The sequence below is a fragment of the Myxine glutinosa genome, chromosome 1, assembly GCF_964187855.1.
Source record: "Myxine glutinosa chromosome 1, kmMyxGlut1.1, whole genome shotgun sequence".
In the NCBI taxonomy this organism is placed as follows: domain Eukaryota; kingdom Metazoa; phylum Chordata; class Myxini; order Myxiniformes; family Myxinidae; genus Myxine; species Myxine glutinosa.
The window spans coordinates 321,287,115-321,309,112 of record NC_136261.1 but is presented as its reverse complement, the minus strand read 5'-3'; the positions used below and the strand labels follow the sequence as shown (position 1 = coordinate 321,309,112).

The following is a 21,998-nucleotide window of genomic DNA, read 5'->3' as shown; positions in this document are numbered from 1 at the left end:
CTGTGTCATTCATTTTGAAAATGGAAGTTTCCACGCAACGCATGAATTGTCACGATCGTCAAGAGGGAGTGTCTCGTCATCATCAAATGACAAATAAATTACATTGTGAAAATTAAAGATTTCAAATAAACCTATTTAAAGTGTATGCGCAAATAACTAATAAATAAAAAAACAAAGAAATATCTCTCGGTAATTTCCTGAACCATATTTTACTTCCGGCTAATAATGTTGAATGAAATAAAAACGAAGAAATATATGTCGTTTTGTGACGACTGTCATCAAAAGTAAAAGTAATATATCTTAACGGAAAAGAAAAAGCGAATTTTAAACACCGGTATATGTCGACATATTTTAGGCGGTGTATTTTCGTTTATCATCATGGCGCGATTTAAAAAAATATATCTCTGCATTTTCCTCTCCAATACCTCCTCACACTTTACACACACATCGGCCCATGTTTACATATACTCACACACATATACACCCACACACATATACACATACACACACACACACACACGTACATCGACACACATGCACACACACACACACACGTATACACATATGTATCCACATATACACATATATGCACATTATACACATATATACATCTCCACACACACACACACACACAAACACACACAAACACACACAAACACACACACACACACACACACACACACACACACACACACACATATATATACACATACACACACACAGACATATACACAAAGAATTAAGTTAAGCACCCCCCCCGTTTTTTTACAACCTCGCACATTACAAGTTTGTTGTCGTCAAAACAGTGTAATATACCCATGATATTGCTATATTTTCTGGAGAAGTGATATTATGGTCACATAAAAACATAACAATCATGCCGTTTTCAATATTTTATTCTGAATAATTTAAGGTGAAATTTTTTGGGAATTTTAGGCATACTTTCACCTCAATTTAAGTATGGAGCTATAGGTCCATCACGGACAGTGTGGATGACGTTTATGTTTTCTAACGTACAGTCATTGTTCTGAGAAGACCTCTAGCGATCTTTGCGTCAATAACGTGTGTAGGACCCACGTGATCGGATCACTGACTCAACCCTACGTCTCATAGACCCTGTAAGCCGTCGTATGCGTTGCTGTGGCAGGTTGAACCCCCTCGAGCACGTTTGGGACATGTTGGGACGACAAATTGCGAAGATGGTCCCTCCAATAGCCAATCTGGATGAATTGGAACGTGCATTACATCGGGAATGGAACAACCTGCCACAGCAACGCATACGACGGCTTACAGGGTCTATGAGACGTAGGGTTGAGTCAGTGATCCGATCACGTGGGTCCTACACACGTTCTTGACGCAAAGATCGCTAGAGGTCTTCTCAGAACAATGACTGTACGTTAGAAAACATAAACGTCATCCACACTGTCCGTGATGGACCTATAGCTCCATACTTAAATTGAGGTGAAAATATGCCTAAAATTCCCAAAAATTTTCACCTTAAATTATTCAGAATAAAATATTGAAAACGGCATGATTGTTATGTTTTTATGTGACCATAATATCACTTCTCCAGAAAATATAGCAATATCATGGGTATATTACACTGTTTTGACGACAACAAACTTGTAATGTGCGAGGTTGTAAAAAAACGGGGGGGGTGCTTAACTTAATTCTTTGTGTATATATATACACATACACATACAACAACAACATGCATTTTAAGGCCATTTTCCCTGCTAGAGCGGGGGTTAGCCTACATACACATACACACACATATATGCAAGCACACACACACACACACATATATATATATGCACGCGCGCACGCACGCACACACACGCACACACAAACACACAAACACACACACACACACACACACACACACACACACACACACACACACACACACACACACACACACACACACACGTACACATGTCCCACATGTATATATCCCACATCCCACATGTATATACATGTTTAAAGTGTACATGCCCTTCCCCCCTCCCCCGCCCAGCAACGCTGGGTACTTCTGCTGGTAACTAATAAAATAAAAACGAAGAAATATCTCTCTGTAATTTCATGAAACTCGGTGGAATTGGATGAAATTCCCTCGGTGAATTCACTCGGTTTATTCGGTTTATTCGGTTCGGCTCGGCTCGGTTCACTCGGTTTAAAGAAAAAGCGATAATGTCGACATGTTGCCGTCTGTGTCATGTTGGGTGGTTGTTGGCGGTTGGGCGGTGTTGGGCGGTGGGCGGTGTTGGGCGGTGATACGGTGTATTTTAAAATATATATCTCTGCATTTTCCCGCGTTGCTGACAACGAGTCTAAAACCATCAATAAAAATGAAATCAGATGGTGAGTTAGATTGGAGATAAAGGCGTGAGAGAGACTCAATAAGGCCTTGAAGTTACAGGCATTTGAGATTTCATTTCGTTCTATAAACGGAAACTTTCATCGGATTTTCTTCCGGGTTTTTTTTCAAACGAGTCTAAAACTATGTTAGCGACTGCGAAAACTGAAATGATATATCGAATTAGAATTGAAATAAACCTGTGTGAGAGAGAAAGACAGCACGGGCCTAACTAAACAGGCCTCAAAGCTATTCGAGAAGTAGGAGTGGGTGGAGCTACTCTGCAAACCGAGTAAGCCACACCCCCGGACAGACGTCCAACAGACAGACAGACAGCCAGAATCACCTACGCCTATTATAATATACTAGCGGGGTCACCCGTGGGAATCCCACGGGCATGGATGTGTGTGACATTTCGACATATTGAGTTATATGCTGCACATTCATTTTTACAAAATGGTTACTGGCAAGTCATCAGATCCAGAAATGGTGTGAATTTAGTTATTTCACATAATATGTGACCCCTCACTCCTCTCCACCTGACACTCTCCTGTCTCCACCTGACACTCTCCTGTCTCCACCTGACACTCTCCTCTCTCCACCTAGCACTCCTCTCCTCTCCAAACCCTCACATCCCTCTCCTTTCCAATCCCTCACCTCTCCAATCCCTCACACTCCTCTCCTCTGCAATCCTTCACACGCCTCTCCAATCGCGCCTCACACTCCTCTCCAATCGCGCCTCACACTCCTCTCCAATCGCGCCTCACACTCCTCTCCAATCGTGCCTCACACTCCTCTCCAATCGTGCCTCACACTCCCCTCCAATCACTCCTCTCCAATCGTGCCTCACACTCCTCTCCAATCACGCCTCACACTCCTCTCCAATCGTGCCTCACACTCCTCTCCAATCGCGCCTCACACTCCTCTCCAATCGCGCCTCACTCGCCTCTCCAATCGGCTTTCCCCGTCTCGTTTCTCTCCTTTTTCTCCCGTCTCGTTCTTTTTCTTGCTCCAAATCGGCCCGTCGGAATCGGAAATCGGCCCGTCTCGCCCGTCGGCCCGTCGGAATCGGAAATCGGCCCGTCTTGCTTTTGTGCTTGTGCGTAAATAAATTGTGTTCATGACACCATTTCTGGTGTTGGGCTAGCGGCTAGGGTGCCGGCTTAGGATCCTGGGTTCGAATCTCGGTCGATCGCCGAATTAATGCCAGGGGGGTTGACTCAGCCTGTCATCCTTCCGAGGTCGGCTAATTGAGTACCAGTTCACTGGTAATTCCCTGTTTGTCGTTGAAGGCGGCAAAAAGGGTTGGCGTCAGGAAGGGCATCCGGCCGTAAAACATTGCTTCAAAAAGGGGACAAAAAAACAACAACTACCACGGTCCCCGAAAAGGCCAACCCCCGCTTTGCGGGGAAAAATGGCCTCTAAACGGTGGTTTTTACACCATTTCTGGATCTGATGACTTGCCAGTAACCATTTTGTAAAAATGAATGTGCAGCATCTAACTCAATATGTCGAAATGTCACACACATCCATGCCCGTGGGATTCCCACGGGTGACCCCGCAAGTTTGCATTGACGTTCGTCGATGGACTCGTTCGCCCGTCTCATTCGTTTTCTTGCTGCATCCTGTTCAAGTCTGCGTTCTTCATCGATCGTCTCATTCATTTTGGAAATAGAAGTTTCCACGCAGCGCATGAATTGTCACGATCCTCAAGAGGAATTTGTCTCGTAATCATCAAATGATAAATGGCAAGTAAATTATATTGTGGAAAATTAAAGATTTCAAATAAACCTATTTAAAGTGTATTCGCACATAACTAATTTTAAAAAACGAAGAAATATCTCTCGGTAATTTCCTGAAACATATTTTACTTCCGGCTAATAATGTTGAATTAAATAAAAACGAAGAAATATATGTCGGCATCATTGTTGACGTTTTTGTGACGACTGTCATCAAACGAAAAAGTAATATATCTTAACGGAAAAGCAAAAGCGAATTTTTAATATATATCGACACGTTGCCGTCGGTGTCATGTTGGGCGGTGTATGATACACCATGACGCGATTTTTAAAAATATATCTCTGCATTTTCCCGCGTGTGTGGAATGTTCTCAATTATTGCTGACACCGAGTCCAAAACCATCGATAAAAATGAAATCATATGGTGAGTTAGATTGGAGATAAAGGCGTGAGAGAGACTCAATGGCCTTGAAGTTGAAGTTACAGGCGTTTGAGAATTCATTTCGTTCTATAAACGGCAACTTTCATTGGATTTCCTTCCCGTTTTTTTTCAACCGAGTCGAAAACTATGTTAGCGACTGTGAAAAATGAAATGATATATCGAATTTTTAATATGTATCGACACGTTGCCGTCGGTGTCATGTTAGGCGGTGTATGATACACCATGACGCGATTTTAAAAAATATATCTGCATTTTCCCGCGTGTGTGGAATGTTCTCAATTATTGCTGACACCGACTCTAAAACCATCGATAAAAATGAAATCATATGGTGAGTTAGATTGGAGATAAAGGCGTGAGAGAGACTCAATGGCCTTGAAGTTACAGGCATTTGAGAATTCATTTCGTTCTATAAACGGCAACTTTCATCGGATTTTCTTCTCGTTTTTTTTCAACCGAGTCTAAAACTATGTTAGCGACTGTGAAAAATGAAATGATATATCGAATTTAAAATAGATATCGACACATTGCCGTCGGTGTCATGTTGGGCGGTGTATGATACACCATGACGCGATTTTAAAAAATATATCTCTGCATTTTCCCGCGTGTGTGGAATGTTTGTGGAAAATTAAAGATTTCAAATAAACCTATTTAAAGTGTATGCGCACATAACTAATAAAAAAAACGAAGAAATATCTCTCGGTAATTTCCTGAAACATATTTTACTTCCGGCTAATATGTTGAATGAAATAAAAACGAAGAAATATATGTCGGCATCATTGTTGACGTTTTTGTGACGACTATCATCAAACGAAATAGTAATATATCATAACGGAAAAGCAAAAGCGAATTTTTAATATATATCGACACATTGCCGGCGGTGTCATGTTGGGCGGTGTATGATACACCATGACGCGATTTAAAAAAATATATCTCTGCATTTTCCCGCGTGTGTGGATTGTTCTCAATTATTGCTGACACCGAGTCTAAAAGTAAAACCATCGATAAAAATGAAATCATATGGTGAGTTAGATTGGAGATAAAGGCGTGAGAGAGACTCAATGGCCTTGAAGTTACAGGCCTTTGAGAATTCATTTCGTTCTATAAACGGCAACTTTCATCGGATTTTCTTCCCGTTTTTTTTCAACCGAGTCTAAAACTATGTTAGCGACTGTGAAAAATGAAATGATTTATCGAATTTGATTTGAAATAAAACTGGGGGAGAGCAAGACACCACGGGCCTACAAAACAGGACTCAAAGCTATGCGAGTTAATAAAATGGTGGATATTTGTTTATAGCCACTCCCAGAATGGGTGGAGCTATGGGTGGAGCTACTCTGCAAACCGAGTAAGCCACACCCCGGACAGACACCCAACAGATAGACAGACAGACAGACAGAATCATCTACGGCTATTATAATATAGATAATATAATATATAATATAATATAAAATACTATAATGTCTTAACTATAATTTTTACAAGAAATGGATATAAGAAGAAAGCGTACAGCATGAAGTTTTATTTAAAATTCGATATGGGCACCAGAATTTGCCACCAGCTTCTCAAGCCGCCCGGGAACTGCGTCAACTGATTTCACCAGGAACTCTTGTGGGATGGAAGACATAACTTCTTGTATTCGCCCTTCAAGTTCTTCCAAAGTCGTTGGTTTGGTACAGTAGACTTGCTTTTACCCAACGCCAAAGAAAAAAGTCACATGGTGTTAAGTCAGGGCTCCTGGCTGGCCACTCATATGGACCACGACGACCCATCCATCTCCCAGGGAAGTGGGCATTCAGCCATTCACGAACAACAATAGCAAAATGTGGAGGAGCGCCATCTTGCATGAAAATTAAATCTTCAACATTCTCCGAAGCACTGATAATTGGCCAGATTTCGTCTTGCAGCATGGTGAGGTACCTTTTGGCATTCATGGTATCGCAAAGAATGAAGGGACCTACAATCTTTCCGAAGTCATTCCACACCACACCGTTACCATGGGCCGATATTGCGTTTTTTCAGAAATAACACGAGGATCTTCTCCTGCCCAGTAATAGCAGTTGTGACGGTTCACAAACCCACTGATGTGAAATACCGCTTCATCAGACCAGAGGATATTTTTAAAGAGATCAGACCAATCTTCATACCACTAGCTGGGCACGCTCCTGCAGGGTAAGACGTCCAGCCATGTTTGTAGGGCTTCCGAATTTCAAACAAAAAATAATCTGAAAAAAAACCAACACAGATTAAATTCTCATACATTAAGGAACAAACACTAAACATTTGAGAAAAATATTACAATAAATAAATAATTTCTAAATATTTTAAAATAGGGAGTTACTTTTCAATCACCCTGTATGTATATATATATATATATATATATATATATATATATATATATATATATATATATAATCGTTAGATTAAATAAGACGCGGACGTAGCTTCAGGACGTCGATCTTTAATTGTCGACCAAGCTTTCGACCAACAAAGGTCTTCTTCTGAGTCAGCCCCAAGTTCAACGGAAGTTGAACCATATCTCTACATACATATCTACATACATACATACATATCTCTACATATCTAAAGACAACTTCCGTTGAACTTGGGGCTGACTCAGAAGAAGACCTTTGTTGGTCGAAAGCTTGGTCGACAATTAAAGATCGACGTCCTGAAGCTACGTCCGCGTCTTATTTAATCTAACGATTATATATTCAATACAAATGAGACGCCCTGCTCGTACTTTGGAGTTTCTACTATTTCTTACAGTTATATATATATATATATATATATATATATATATATATATATATATATATATATATATATATATATATACATATACATATATATATATACATATATATACACATATATATATATATATATATGCATATACATATATATACATATATATATATATATATATATATATATATATATATATATATATATATATATATATATATATATATATATATATATATATATATATAAATATTGTTACGGGACCGCGGCGAGGATGTTGTTTGCCGAGCGGATGGCCGCCGCGCCCGAACAGTTACCCCGACTAACCCGATTCCTGAACGTTGGCCAAAATCGCGCCACAGATATTCAATAGGGAAAAGACAAAGGCGACACGGATGTGAAGAAGAAGAAGGAGACAAAAAGGTTTGAAATACGATTATTATTTATTACTATTTACAGGATTGAAAGAAACCAAGGAAGAAGGAAAGATAAGAAAATAAAGCAGAAAGAGGGACGGACCAGAAAGACACAGTGAAAATACTAGCTTAACTAACTAAACAGGCTTAACTTATTACCCTGGGACAAGACACACAGAACAAACTCACGTACACGAATGAGGAAATTGCAGGCAGGAATGACAGGAGGTGGGTGGCTGGAGGGGGAGGAAGGCACGGAGCTGGCTGAAGCTTGATCCCGCACGGGACGTCGGGCTGGACCTCGACGGCCGCCGATGCCACCGATCCTGTCGTGTGCACGGGGTAACGGGTCGGAGCTGCTTGGTGGAGCCAAGCTGCTGGTGGGGGGTCTGGCGTGACGGGTTCTCTCTCCCTCTCTCACAAACTCCAGGACTCTTTCTCTCTTTGCTTCACTTCGCCCCCTTCTCTCCTCTCTCTTTCTTAGTCCAACCCAGTCCAACAACTTCCTCTCTTGCTTAGTCCAACTCTTAGTCCAACTCAGTCCTCTCTTGCTTAGTCCAACAACAACTTCCAGGCTTTCGCGCGCGCTCTATATAGCGCCTCAGGCGATCAAGCCGCTGGTGTCCAGGATACGCCCATCGGTGGGCTCGCCTCGGCCCTGATTGGTCCAGCACGGCCCTCTGGCTCCGCCCTTGATGACGATGGGCGGGGCACGTCCAGGAGTCGGCAGCTCCTCCCCCTTCTTCTCCAAGCCGACCTCGTGGCGAATGGAGTCGCGGAGGGAACAGTTGGCAATTGTTGGAAGGGGAATGTGAATGAAAGGGGATCTACTCTTATTTCACTTGGTGCAATGGAGTATTTAAATTAATGGGAGACACAGCCTTACACTAATACACATAATAAGGATATAACTACTGAACAGGGATATATGGTGTCCTTCGTGTATGCTTTATGGAATTAACTACGGGAACGCCCTTTGACCTTTATACAACAGACTGGAGGCAGGAGGGTCCAGAATAAAGCAATAATAATAAAAAAAAACACAATAAAAAAAACACAATCCTCATATCCACAACAATATATATATATATATATATATATATATAACTATATATATATATATATATATATATATATATATATATATATATATATATATATATATATATATATGTACATACATACATACACAGACTTGGCATTTAATATGGAATTTTTTTTTTTCTTGACGGGTTTACTTTCTTAACTCAGTATATCAATCTGGTGAGTTTCTTTTACACTTTGGTGATTTATTTGTTAAAAGAACCATGTCACTGATTGTCTGTCGCAGCAAGAAGTCAACAACAGGATTATATCACAGGTGGCGTGGCAAAATGTACGGACAAGTGCCAGCCATTGATCTCGCGAGATCTTGGAGACGGCGGCAGGGATTTTCGAAGCTCCACACGGTCTCCACGTTTTTCGAAGTTAAGTCTGTTCACAATTGTATTTTGTCGAAACTGTATTTATCTTTCGGTGTGTGAAGTTATTGTGTGCAACTTTGGTTGTTTCTCGGTGTTTATCTTTCATAAATTGATCGTCTGTTTGCCGTGTCGCGAGCAAGGCCTTGTACAGTGTGCACTGTACAACCTTGAGGCTTTGTTTTTCTCTCAGTGGTCCGTCGTTTGTGATCCAATAACTTTCGTTCTCTGTATTCCCAGTCTTTTCACCCACAGCCTACTTCCTTGTGTAAATCTCAACTCAAAAAAAAAAAAAAAAAAAAAAAAAAAAAAAAAAAAAAAAACCTTTTCCTTCTCTGTTCTCATTCGTTTATTCATTCTTATTCGTTCGTTCGTTCTTCGACCACGTGTTTCTCCCCCATTTCCCCAGATAGTTTTCACTCATTAACCTTCAATGTTTACACTTTCCCCTCAAGTTATGTATTCCGTCATATTTTATAACACCTTTTTCTTCTTCTTCTTTAAAAGGCTGCTTTCGACTTGCTCACCAAATCAATTCATCCCAAAAAAAATATCCATCTCCTATAGTGCCTTTGTTCTACATTCCCTAAACTCTCCTGCACTCCATCCTCCATCCAGCGTCCTTAAACGTATTTTTAACTCGAAGGTCACAAGAAACTCATTTTGCAATAAATGTTCGTTTCCCATAAATCGTACACTTTCAAAAATCCAATCTCACCCCTCCCCTCCAAATCTTCCCCATAACCCCTCCCCTCCAAATCTTCCCCATCACCCCTCCCCTCCAAATCTTCCCCATCACCCATCCCTTTCAAATCTCCCCCCTTGCCCCCTCCCTCCTAAACTACCCCCTCACCCCTCCCCGCCAAGACGCCCCCTCGCCCCTCCCCTCCTAGACTCCTGCCTCACCCCTCCCCTCCAAATCTCCCCCATATCCCATCCCTTTCAAATCCCTCCCCTTGTCCCTTCCCTCCCAAACTCCCCCCTCACCCCTCCCCTTCAAATCTCCCCACCCTCATTGCTTCTCAATTTCCCCCCGCTCACTCCCCCTCCTCAAAGCGTCCTCCCCGCTTCTTCCCCCTTCAAACTCTCACCTCCATCTCCCCCAACCTTCTGCCTCGCTCTTCCCCCTCCTCAAATAACACCTCATTGTGGCTCACCCAATCACCATCAAACTTTTTGTCCGCCCCATCCTTCCCTTTCTCCGAGCTATTCTGAAATCTCTGACACACCTTCAACAGCTCTCCCTACCTCTTCCACCTCTTCCACATCTTACCCTACCCCTCCTCCCCCCTGTTCTGTATCTGATGCTCCCCCTTCCTCTTCATTAACGGTATGGACCTCAAACATCCGGGGCCTTCGTTCAAACTTAACCGATCTCTCCATACAGGTTGCTTCTGTCAAACCAGACGTGATCTGCTTAACAGAAACATTCCTCCTTTATGATGTCTCTGATTCCATAGTATCTCTCCCGGGCTACTCCCTCCTCCGGTATGATAGACCTGAGCCTCGTCCTGGAGGCGGGGTTGCTATCTTTATCAAAAACTCTCTTCCTCACTCGCCCTGCACTGCACTCTCTCCACCTCACCCCCAGGAATACCTCTGGCTACGGCTTCCCCTTCGCTCCCACCTCTTGTTCATATGTGTGTTGTACCGTCCACCAAACAGTGATGACTCCATCTACATCTCGCTGTCTGATGATATGGACCAACTTCTATCTACTCATCCCAACTCTCTCTTCCTCATATGTGGTGATTTCAACTGTCATCATGCCAGTTGGCTGGGTGTGGGTACCTCTCTCACCAGCCATGGCTCCTCAGCAAAGGACTTCTGCGACTCACTGGGACTGACACAATCTGTCAATTTCCCGACCCGGATCTCAGTCAACGGAACATCTTCTCTTCTGGACTTGGTTATGACTAACTTCCCTAAAAATGTCTGCTGCTCTTCTTCTGCTCCGATCGGAACATCTGATCATGTCCTTGTTAAAGTGGACATCTCTCTGACCATCCTCAGGGAGCCTGCTCAGCGTCGACGAGTCTGGCATTTCACTCAGGCCAACTGGCACGGTCTTCAAGCAGCCATCAATCATCTGGACTGGTCTCCCATCTCTACCACCTCTGACATCAACTCATCCTGGGAATTCTTCCAAAGTAAATTGCTCTCTCTCATGCACAGATTTATCCCATCTCGTCTTCAGTTGTCATACCCTTCCTCCCGTCCATGGTACACGGAATCTTGTGGTGAGGCTGTTGCCCAGAAACAACTTGCCTTCGTCTCCTGGAAAGCAAATCCAACGGAAGGAAATCTCATTTCCTTCCACAAAGCCCGAAACAACTGTGTGTCCACCCTCAGGAGAGCCAGGAAACAATATCTCTCCGTTCTCAAGACCGAACTCTCTTATCTGTCTCCCTCTTCCAAATCCTGGTGGCGTCTGGTCAAATCCGTTTCTGGTGTTTGTTCCCCCTCCATCCCCTCCCTTACCTCAAACGGCTACACAGCTGACTCCGCACGTGAAAAAGCTGAATGCCTCAACTCTGTGTTTGCCTCTAAATCTTGTGTCCCAAACCCATCCCTCTCTGTACCCACCATACCCAGTCGTACCCTGCTGCTCCTGGACTCCGTGTCCTTTCCTCCTGACAAGGTGGAAAAGTTTCTGTCAACCCTCGACTCTGATTCTGCAACTGGACCCGACGGCATCAGCCCACGGGTCCTAAAATCCTGCTCTGCTGCTCTATCTCACCCTCTCTCTGTTCTCTTCACCCTCTCTTTTGCTCAAGGTCAACTGCCATCTGCTTGGAAATCAGCCAACATCACCGCTTTGCACAAAAAAGGTGCAAAAACAGATCCTAGCAACTACAGACCAATCAGCCTTCTCCCAATTATCAGCAAAGTCATGGAATCCATCATTGCTTCTGATATGAAATCTTTCCACTTCTCCAATGGCTTGATCTCTGATCATCAATTTGGTTTCAGACCAGGTCACTCTACTCTGGACATGCTGCTTCTGCTGTCTCAACAATGGATGGAGGTCCTCAATGCCAAACAGGAAATTAGAGCTGTCTCCCTCGACATATCACGTGCCTTCGACACGGTCTGGCACCCCGCTCTGCTCACCAAACTCTCCTCCTTTGGTATCCATGGAAATCTCCACGCATGGCTGGCGGACTTCCTCTCTAGTCGTCGTCAACGTGTGGCCCTGAATGGGTTTCTCTCATCTCCTCTTCCTGTTCAGGCTGGAGTTCCCCAAGGCAGTGTTCTGGGCCCCGTGCTTTTTCTGGTCTTCATCAATGATCTCTCTGACTCTCTCGAAAATCCTCTCTATCTCTTTGCTGATGACTCCACTCTCTGCCGCTCCATTCCTCTTCCCTCAGATCGGCAGTCTGCTGCCTCCTCACTCTCTGAAGACCTGGACAAAATCACAGACTGGTCAAACAAGTGGAACATGTCTTTCAATCCTGACAAATCTCACACTCTTACTATGTCTCTCCGAAAAGATCGACTGGACAACCCTCCCATCTACTTTCTCAACAATCCTCTCCAAGAAGTTCTGTCGCTCAAGATTTTGGGTCTCACTATCTGCCATGATCTTTCTTGGGAAAACCACATTTCAAAGCTGGCCTCCAAAGCCAGTCGCCGACTGGGCATCCTCCGTCGTGCGAAGTCCTTCCTCGGCACACCTGAGCTCCTCACCACATACAAGGCTTTCATCCGCAGCTCAATGGAATACTGTTCTCCCCTATGGGCCGGTGCTCCTGCCTCACACCTAGCTCGGCTTCACGCTGTTGAAACCAAAGCTTTCAGAATTATTGGAATCTCCCGCGATGAAGCTATCTCTGAGGGCCTTTCACTCACTCACCGCAGGCAGGTAGGTGGTCTTTCTGTCTTCTACCGACTCCTCTCCGGCCTTGCACCCCCAGCTCTCTCTGTGCTCTGTCCCCCAAATATTCCTACAGGTCGCACAAGATCTGCCAGCAACCCTCTGATGGTTAAACTGCCGAAATCTCGGCTCTCCGCTCACCTTCACTCTTTCATTCCTCTTTTCTCCCGCCTCTGGAACAAACTCCCTCACTCCCTTCAATCCCACTCCTCCCTCCAGGTCTTTAAAACAGCTGTTCACCACCATCTCTTATCTTCCCCCATCCAAAACCTTGATCTTTTCTACCCCCGCTAATTCACCCCAGATCCACCTTGTTTGAAATTCCAACTTCTTTCCTGGAAGTCCTGGCAGTGTCCATATGTTTTATACCTCTCCCACTGCCCCCTTCCCACGCCCCCCCCCCCAAAGCCCTCGCCCTCTCTCAGATCTCTCGATGTCTCCATGTCTCTCGGTCCCTGCTCTCAAATGTTGTGTTTGTGTCCTTCCCCCTCTCTCCCCATCTTGTCTACCGCTCCCTATGTTATATGTTTTATGTGTCGGTTTGTCTTTCTGTGTGATTAATGTTCGCTCTTTCACGAGCCTCGATATTGTATACAAAAAAAAAAAAGAAAAAAAAAAAAAAGAAAAAAAAAAAAAAGTGCATTTGATGATTGGCTTCACAGTCGGGTATACAAGGGTTGTTACGTTCTGTATTAGTGGAAAACAACTGCTGCACGTCTCAAAAAGTTATTGCCGCTTCCTCTGGAGATGGTCCGTCAACTCGACAATGCTGTTTGTCATGGAGTGGTGGCTTTACGAAATTCCGGCATGAAACAGCGTGCTTTTGCTCGGCAGTAGGGCATCACTCAAGGTCAGGTGTCAAAGATCCTGAAACGAAATGCTCAGAGGGGTGTCCCTACTCCAATACCGAGGCCAGGACGTCCCCGCAGAAGCACAAGGAGGGATGATCGCCAGCTGCACCGGTTAGTCCGCAATGGCCGTACCAAGTCAGCTAATCGGCTTAGGGCTGAGTGGCAGCAACTGACAAGTGTGCCTGTATCCAGAAGGCTCGTCGACCAACGACTGGTTCAAGCAGGCTATCGTGCCAGGCGTCCCCTGAGAAAGCCACGCCTGACCAGACAACACCGCCAGCGCCGATTGCAGTGGGCCAGAGAGCACCGTCAATGGCAGCCAGGACACTGGAATCACGTGATCTTCAGTGACGAGTCTAGATTTCTGGTCTATCGTCAAGATGGCCGTGTCTGAGTGTGCAGACAAGTGCATGAAGCCTACAACAAACATTGTATAGTGCCAAGAGTCCAAGCTGGAGGTGGTGGGGTGACCGTTTGGGCTGCTTTTCATGCAGGGGGCAAAACTGACCTGGTTGTTCTGCTTGGAAACCTGAACCAGTTCAAGTACAGGGCCATTCTGGAAGAAACATTGCTTCCATTTGCTCGTGGAGCCTTTCGAGGAAACTTTGTCTTCCAAGATGACAATGCATGGCCTCATCGTGCTCGCATGATCCAACACTTTCTTGCTGACCATGGTGTAGAGCATATGGAGTGGCCTGCCATGTCCCCGGATATGAATCCGATAGAGAACTTGTGGGCAGAATTAACGCGTCAAATCGACCACTTGGACCAGCAGCCTGCCTCTGTGCGTGAATTGCAGCAGGCTATTGTCACTGCATGGCAAGCGATTCCTGTCCAAACCTTGGAAAATCTCGTTAACAGCATGCCTCAACGTGTACGTGCTCTCCTGAATGCTCGTGGGGGTTACACAAAGTACTGAACTGTAATTTTACTGTACGTAATCCCAGTCGTAATTTAACTTTTGTTTTTGTTAAATAATGTTTTGGCAAATGTGCAAAATAAAGAGATACTTCTGGAAAACGCACAGAAGTTTAACACAGTACTGTCCGTGAATTGAGTTCGATATCAGTTTACATCACTTTCAAGGATCAATTTATTTGCTTCGAAATGTCAAATGTGGTTTTTGTTTCTTTTAAAGGTCACATTAACAAAATCTAGAATAATTTCAACATAATTCCAAAGAACTTTTGGTTCTAAGACATCTTGAAAAGTAAGTTCACCCCCACAAAAAAACGTACGTACGTATATACGTACATACATACGATACATACGATACATACGATACATGCGATACATGCGATACATACGATACATACCATACATACCATACATACCATACATACCATACCATACATACCATACATACCATACATATATATATATATATATATATATATATATATATATATATATATATATATATATATATATATATATATATATATATATATATATATATATATATGTATATATATGTATATATATATATATATATATACAGTGAAACCTTGACTTACGAGTTTAATTCGTTCTGTGACCGAGCTCGTAACTCAATTTGCTCGTTTCTCAAATTAAATTTCCCCATTAAAATGCATTGAAATGCTATTAATCCGTTCCAGCCCCCAAAAAACCACACCAATTTTTTTTGTTACGTGTTTTTAAATAAGAAAAATGTACTTTATAAATAACAAATAATGTATAAACAAGCACGACCTCGTATATACTGTATATAATAAGCGGCGTTACGCGCGCTGCTTGTAAACAAGGAGGAAGCGGACAACGCGGTAATTTGTAAGAGTCTTTATTCAAGAGCTCACTGTAACACTGGCGCGCTCCGGTCCGGGCTGCGCGCCCGGTGTATATCCTGAGGCCACGCCTACCCCTCGGCGTGGCCCCCCGCCCACGCCTACCCCTCGGCGTGGCCCCCGCCCACTTGGTGTGCAGAATTATGTCACCATGCCAGTGAGCTTCCGTGTCCGCCACAATGTAAAGAAATAAACTGGTTTTATTAAGTGTATTTACCTTGAAGATCAGACGAAGATGCTGGCGGAGGTGGAGGAGATGACTTTTGCCTTTTTCGCCACACTTTCCTCGCTTTCACTTGCAGGGCGTTTCAATAAAAACCTGTCCAACGAGGTTTGTTTCTTCCTCCCTTTCAAAATGTTTCGATCGTACTGCTACGATCGTACTGCCTCGCCAAGTCGACAACACGCACACCTCGCTCATGTTTTTCGACGATTGCGTTTTATATGCAAGCACATCATCCTCTTCTTCTTCTCAGTACTGCCCTTGGCACTCAATTTCTTAGGACCCATGGTTAAAACTAAGAATTTTTCCAAAATAACCAACATGCGAAAACAAAGCAGCAGCGATATACGGCAGAGATGCTTGCACGGCAAGATAACCACGTGACCGGAACGCTCGTTGGGCCACCTCGTGGCGGGTGGCGTAAGCTCGTAACTCAGATCTCGGCTCGCATCTCAAAGCAAAAAACCGCCCGAGCGACGGCTCGTATCTCGGAAAACTCGTAAGTTGGTGCACTCGTAAGTCAAGGTTTCAGTGTGTGTGTGTGTGTGTGTGTGTGTGTGTGTGTGTGTGTATGTATGTATATATATATATATATATATATATATATATATATATAAATATATATATATATATATATATATATATATATATATATTGTTGTGGTTTTTAGAACCCTCCACTTGGTAAATTTTTGTAAATGTTCCCTTATAAATAATCCCCTGTAAATAATCCCATTTTTGGTGTAAAGGTCAAAGGTCGCACCCTAGTTAGGCCATGCACAACACGTAGGACACCATAGGATCTTCTTTAGTTATTTCATTAGTCTATGTTTCAGATAAGGATCTGTTTCCAATAGTTGAATCTGCGTTGTATTAATCAAATAATCTAGGCCCCTTCAATTATCCCCAATCTCTCTCTCTCTCTCCAAAGTGCCAGTAGCCATATTGCCGCCGTCGCTGCCTTTTGGTTTGTTCCTGCCCGCCACCATTACGCACGCGGTCAGAGTGGGAGAAAAAGGGAGGAGCGGCCAGGAACATAGGCGTGGCCCCATCAACGCGTCACGAGGGGAGGTAACAATAAACCCTCGTGACCAATCTGGGCCGAGGCGTGTTCACCGGTAGGCGGAGCAAAGCGGACGCGGCTTGATATGCGAGGCTTGCAATAAAGGCGCGAGCGCACAGCCCTTTCAAAGAGAGCAGATGCGGGGGAGATCGGCAGATGCGAGGAGAGAAGATCGGCAAAAGATCGGCCAACGTGAGAGAACAGCGCAGAGGTGGCGAATATAAGAACATTGCGCGGAGGATCGCTTGGGACGATCGTGTGATACGAACTGCCGTTGGTTTTGAGAGCGTTCGGCACGCTATACGTACGCGCATTCCAGCCCCTCGCATTTGTAAGGTCCGGTCGCGCGCCAACGACACCAGCTGCCTGCCATTCTTCGCGGCGGACCCAGAGCCTGGAACCATCTGCTTGGACCCTTCTCTTCCTTCCCACCACCACCACCCCATTCGTGTAAGTGTGTTTGTATTGTCATGGGCGTGTTATATAAGAGTGTATAAGGTTGCCCTATGTCCTTTTATGTCCTTCTTTCTTGTATATTCCCTTCTTTCGTTTCCTCTTTTAGATAGTTAATAAATCATATTTGTTCTTCCTTCACCCTTCTTATTCTTTGCTTCCTCTCATCCGGTCGCTTTAGTCTTTTCCCAATTGAATACCTGTGGCACGATTAGAACCGCTCAGAATCGGGTTAGTCTTTTTGCTAACGGCTCGGATCGTGGATTGCTAAACCGCTCGGCAATTACCATCACATCCGCGGTTCGAGCAGGGACTCATCTCCCTGCTTTGCGGAGAGATTGGTGAAGGTATTTGGGAAACCTTTGACCAATCACCCTGGCCAATCTCATCCCGCAAAGGAGCGGGATAGTTCCAGGACCGGAGACGGCCAGCTTAACAAGACAAGGGGATTAACCCCCCCCCCCCCCCTTGCTAACGGGAGTGCCGTGCTTCGAGATCCGCAACAATTGGTGTCAGGAGTGGGATTGGACCCGAACCAAATTCTAATCCATCCAAAAGAATTTGGTCGAAATTACGAGCGGCCGAAATTTTATTATAATATCCAAATTATAATCGTGCCATGGATGATCAAGGCGGTCGGATGCCGGTGGGGGAGATAGAAGAGGGGTTAGAGTCGACCCAGGACCCCAGGGAAGAGGTGGGAGTAATGCAGGAGGAAAGCAAAGAAGGTGCGGTAGCGGGGGTTGCAGGTGCACAAGATGGCGGCACCTCACACGTGGCAGCGGGGGCCGCGCCCGCTGCGCAAATGGTTGTGATAGATGTGGAGGCCTTCATGACGCAATTCTTAGCGATGATGGGAGTGTCAAGACAGGAACTGAACAAAGAGATGGATCGAAGGGCCAGATTGAAAAAGGCGGGGGAGAACATTGACCGCGAGTTGGGTGAGAAGGTCCCAAGGGTACGCGACGAGGTAACGCGGTTTGAGAAGCGCGGGGTGAGTGAGTTGGAGCAAGGCAAAGTCACGTGGACCGGGGTAGAAATCGCGACCCGGGGTATGGGGAAGCCGGCGACCGCCGAGGTAGAAGAGAAAATTTTAATAGAGCCAGCGGTCGTCGAAGGAAAGGAAAAAGAAATTAAAGAATTAATTCAAATTGGCAAAGAAACCGAACCAATAATGGAAATAGTCGAAATTGAAAAGACAACGGAGGTAGTCCAGGAATTGAGGGGAGAAATGGAAAATGCACAAAGTCTGGATTCGCATTGTGATGCTGTGCTTGTTAACCCCATTGAAAGTTTGCAGGTGGTGGAAGAACGAAGAAGAAGAAGCGCCCAGGTGAGTCGGGCTGTATATTGTGCGGGGAGATTTTGCAGGAGAATGTTTGGCGCGAGAGGGTTTCTCGCGCGCTTGGGATTGAGACGGCACCGGGCGTTTGTGGAGGGTCCCTTGTGAGTGGTGCGAGAGAAAATGGCGCGTGTGTGAGGAAAAGGTGTGTGAAGGTGAACGGCGCGCGTGTGCGAATGGCGTCGGAGCGCGAGTGTAATACCGGGTGCAAGGGAGAATGCACGACAGAGTATGGAAGTGAAACCGAGTGCGAGCGAGAATGCACGTCAGGGTGTATGTGTGATGAGAGTGATACGGAGAGTGAGATGGATGAGGAGCGGGTGCGAGGAGGCACACCTGAGTTGGTTGTGGCGCGTGTGCGGGAGGGCACATCGGAGCGCGTGAGTGGGTATGTGCAGGAGTGCACACCCGTGGTGAGTGTTATGGAGGACGTAACGGAGGAAAGGTGTGGAACGGAGTGTGTGATAACAGAGTGTGCGAATGGTGGAATGGATGCGCAAGAATGTGCGCGACTAGAATGCATGGGATGTACGAGAGGCGTTGGAGCGCCGGGTTTGGTGAATGTAAAAAGGAACGCGTGGTGTGAGCATGCGAGTAGGGCATCGACGTTGACCGGAGCAGCGGTTAGGCCGACGTATAGCCGACGCGAGCTCCCGGTCCGTGCCGGGCAGTGTGGGCTGCGGGACCCGGTGGGGATCGGTGTCGCGTCGCTCCTCTTCGGAGCGTCGTGCACGATTCGGGCCGGGCCCCGCCCTGCACGGTCGATTCCGAGCTTTGCTAGGCAAAGCCACTGGCCCGGTTCGAGGGGAGGTAGGAGGGGTCGGAACGGCGCCCCCTTGTGGTGGTGGCGTTCCACCTGGGCAAGGCTGGGCCATCGCGCTTGGGAGCACAAGGCCCCGCGCCGGGATGGTGCTTTGAGCCTTGGCCCGACGAAACCTCCTCCCCTGAATCGAGTGCCGGACGGACCCAACCGCAGGAGACCAAACCACCCGTATGCATTGCGCGGCTTCGCGAAGCCGAGCTTTGAAAATGCATTGACGCACCGAGGCTCATAGTACAGTGACTGGATTATAAATATTGATGGCAAATGGTATATGGTGTAGAGGGATGGTAGATTTACCATACCTCACATCACATCGTGGGGGCAAAGGAGCAATAGGATTTATGGGGTATGGCTGTGAAAACTAGCCCGGGAGGGTTAGGTTATAATGTTAGGGTTTAGAAAGATGACCATAGGGGACTGTAGATTTAAGTAGTGACATTGTACCTGTAGAGGGGACGTAGCAGATTAGTGGATTATAATGACGAGGGAGTGCAATAGTATAAGGGGTGACTGGGGAGCACGAGTTTCAGAAGGGAGTAGTTAGATCAGATGATGCAGTGTGTGTGAAGAAAGAGTATTGAGCAGAGTATTGTGAGTGTATTGTATTGAGTGAATGGTCCTGGAGGGAAGGAGAGTGCAAGTGCCACCAGGTGTGCAGGTGCCACCAGGTGTGCAAGTGCCACCAGGTGTGTGGGCACAAGGTGTGCAAGTGAAAATACAGGTGAATGGAGAATGGTTGCATGGAATAGATGGTATGGAATGAATGGAGTATGGAATAGATGGTATGGAGTGAATGGAGTATGGAATAGATGGTATTGAGTATGGAATAGATGGTATGGAGTATGGAATGGATGGTGTGGAGTGAGTAGTGTGGAATACGTGGAGTGGAGTGGTTGGTGCGAAAGGAGTGGATGGGGAAGATGGACCCCTTCACGAATACCCGGGGAGGGTAGTTTAAAAGTAGGTAGAGGGATTAGATAAATTGTGGTTGGATATTGGCATCTGTGGTGCGGGTAGTTGCATGGGAGTGTTGTGTTGGGTGCATTAGTAGAGTAAATTGGCTGGGCGTGTGGCCTGTTAGTACGTGTGATTAATTGGGCACTCCGCCACTGTTAGTATGTCGGCCAGGTGAGGCCGCACGTAGGCTCTGGGAGCCAGTAGAGTTGTTCAATGGGGCCCGAGGATCCGGAGGACGGACCCGGGTAGCCCGACGCCAGAGAGGGCGGTAGGGAGTGAGAGCACCAGAGGGCCTTCCCCAGGTAGGTTAGGGTAAGGAGCAGGTAAGCTCGGAGACAACTGCAGTGGCGGAGGTGTGCAGGTGAGGGGACCTGCTGGGAGCACCACACGACCCAGCCCGGAAATTGTGCGAGGGCACAGGGAGTAGAATCGGGGGAGTGAGACTCCAAATTGGTGAGCACCACAGTTTGATCAATGGGAGTTCGGTTTTTAGAACCACATAGTGTAAAATGGCCAATGGTTTGGCAGGGAAAGACCCCGGGTAGTGTAAAGTGGGTTAAAGTCATTTAGAAGGTAGTTAGGATTGTAAGTCTCTTCGCACCATCTACATCCACTCATCAAGGTGACAGGACTCCACACCACCGGTTTTTGCAAATGTCTAGTATGTAAGACGCATCATGACGTGGGGGTGACATTGTGCTGATGTTCCATCTCTTCCTCCTTAGGAGGGATTGGTGATAAATTGATTGATGGCAAATTTGGTTGGAGGGATTGTGGACGAATTTGGTATTAGGGGAGATAAGGGGAAGACAAGACGATAGCGACAGATTTGTAAAATTGTGTAAATATGGGGTAAGGGCAAGGGTAGATTAGGTGACAGGGGGGGAACGTACGGTAGGGACGAGCTTTCTCCGCTCGTTCTCCTGCGCACCTCACCTCTGCATTACCTTGTGTTGATGTGTACCCTTGCGCCCTTGAACCCCGCTAACCCTGCTTGTCTTCCTTCCCCACTCATGGACCGTGGTCTTTGTGTGCTGAGGGGAAAGTGTGCAGGTGCCCGCAGTTGTGTGCCCGCACCCTCGCTGCTGCCTGCCTGGACCGGTACCACACTTATGGACCGCACGTTGTTGTGGCCGAGCACCACCATATGGACCACATGTCTGTGGCCGAGCACCACTCATGGACCCCACGTTTTGGGGCCTGGCATCGCTGCTGGGAATCTTGCTTGGGGACCACGGTTGAGGTGGCACCTAAGCCATGCAGGTGGACCACCTTAGTTGGCCCCTGCTGGCCATAATTAAAGAAATGGACGTGTTTTGTGCCTTCTTTTTAGTACCAACTAGGCAGCAAGCAAGAAGTCGCCCAGAAACATCGGCAGAGAAGAAGAAGACGTCATCTGCTGAGCATCGTTGCTTATTATTTGAAATGTGATGACTGTGCACTGGAT

General features: G+C 45.8%; 1 protein-coding gene across 3 annotated transcripts in view; it reads right to left on the bottom strand.

The window, feature by feature from the left end:
* LOC137411122 (serine/threonine-protein phosphatase 6 regulatory ankyrin repeat subunit A) overlaps positions 1–21,998 on the bottom strand; it is a 203,643-nt gene that overhangs the window by 26,283 nt on the left and 155,362 nt on the right. The window lies entirely within an intron of this gene.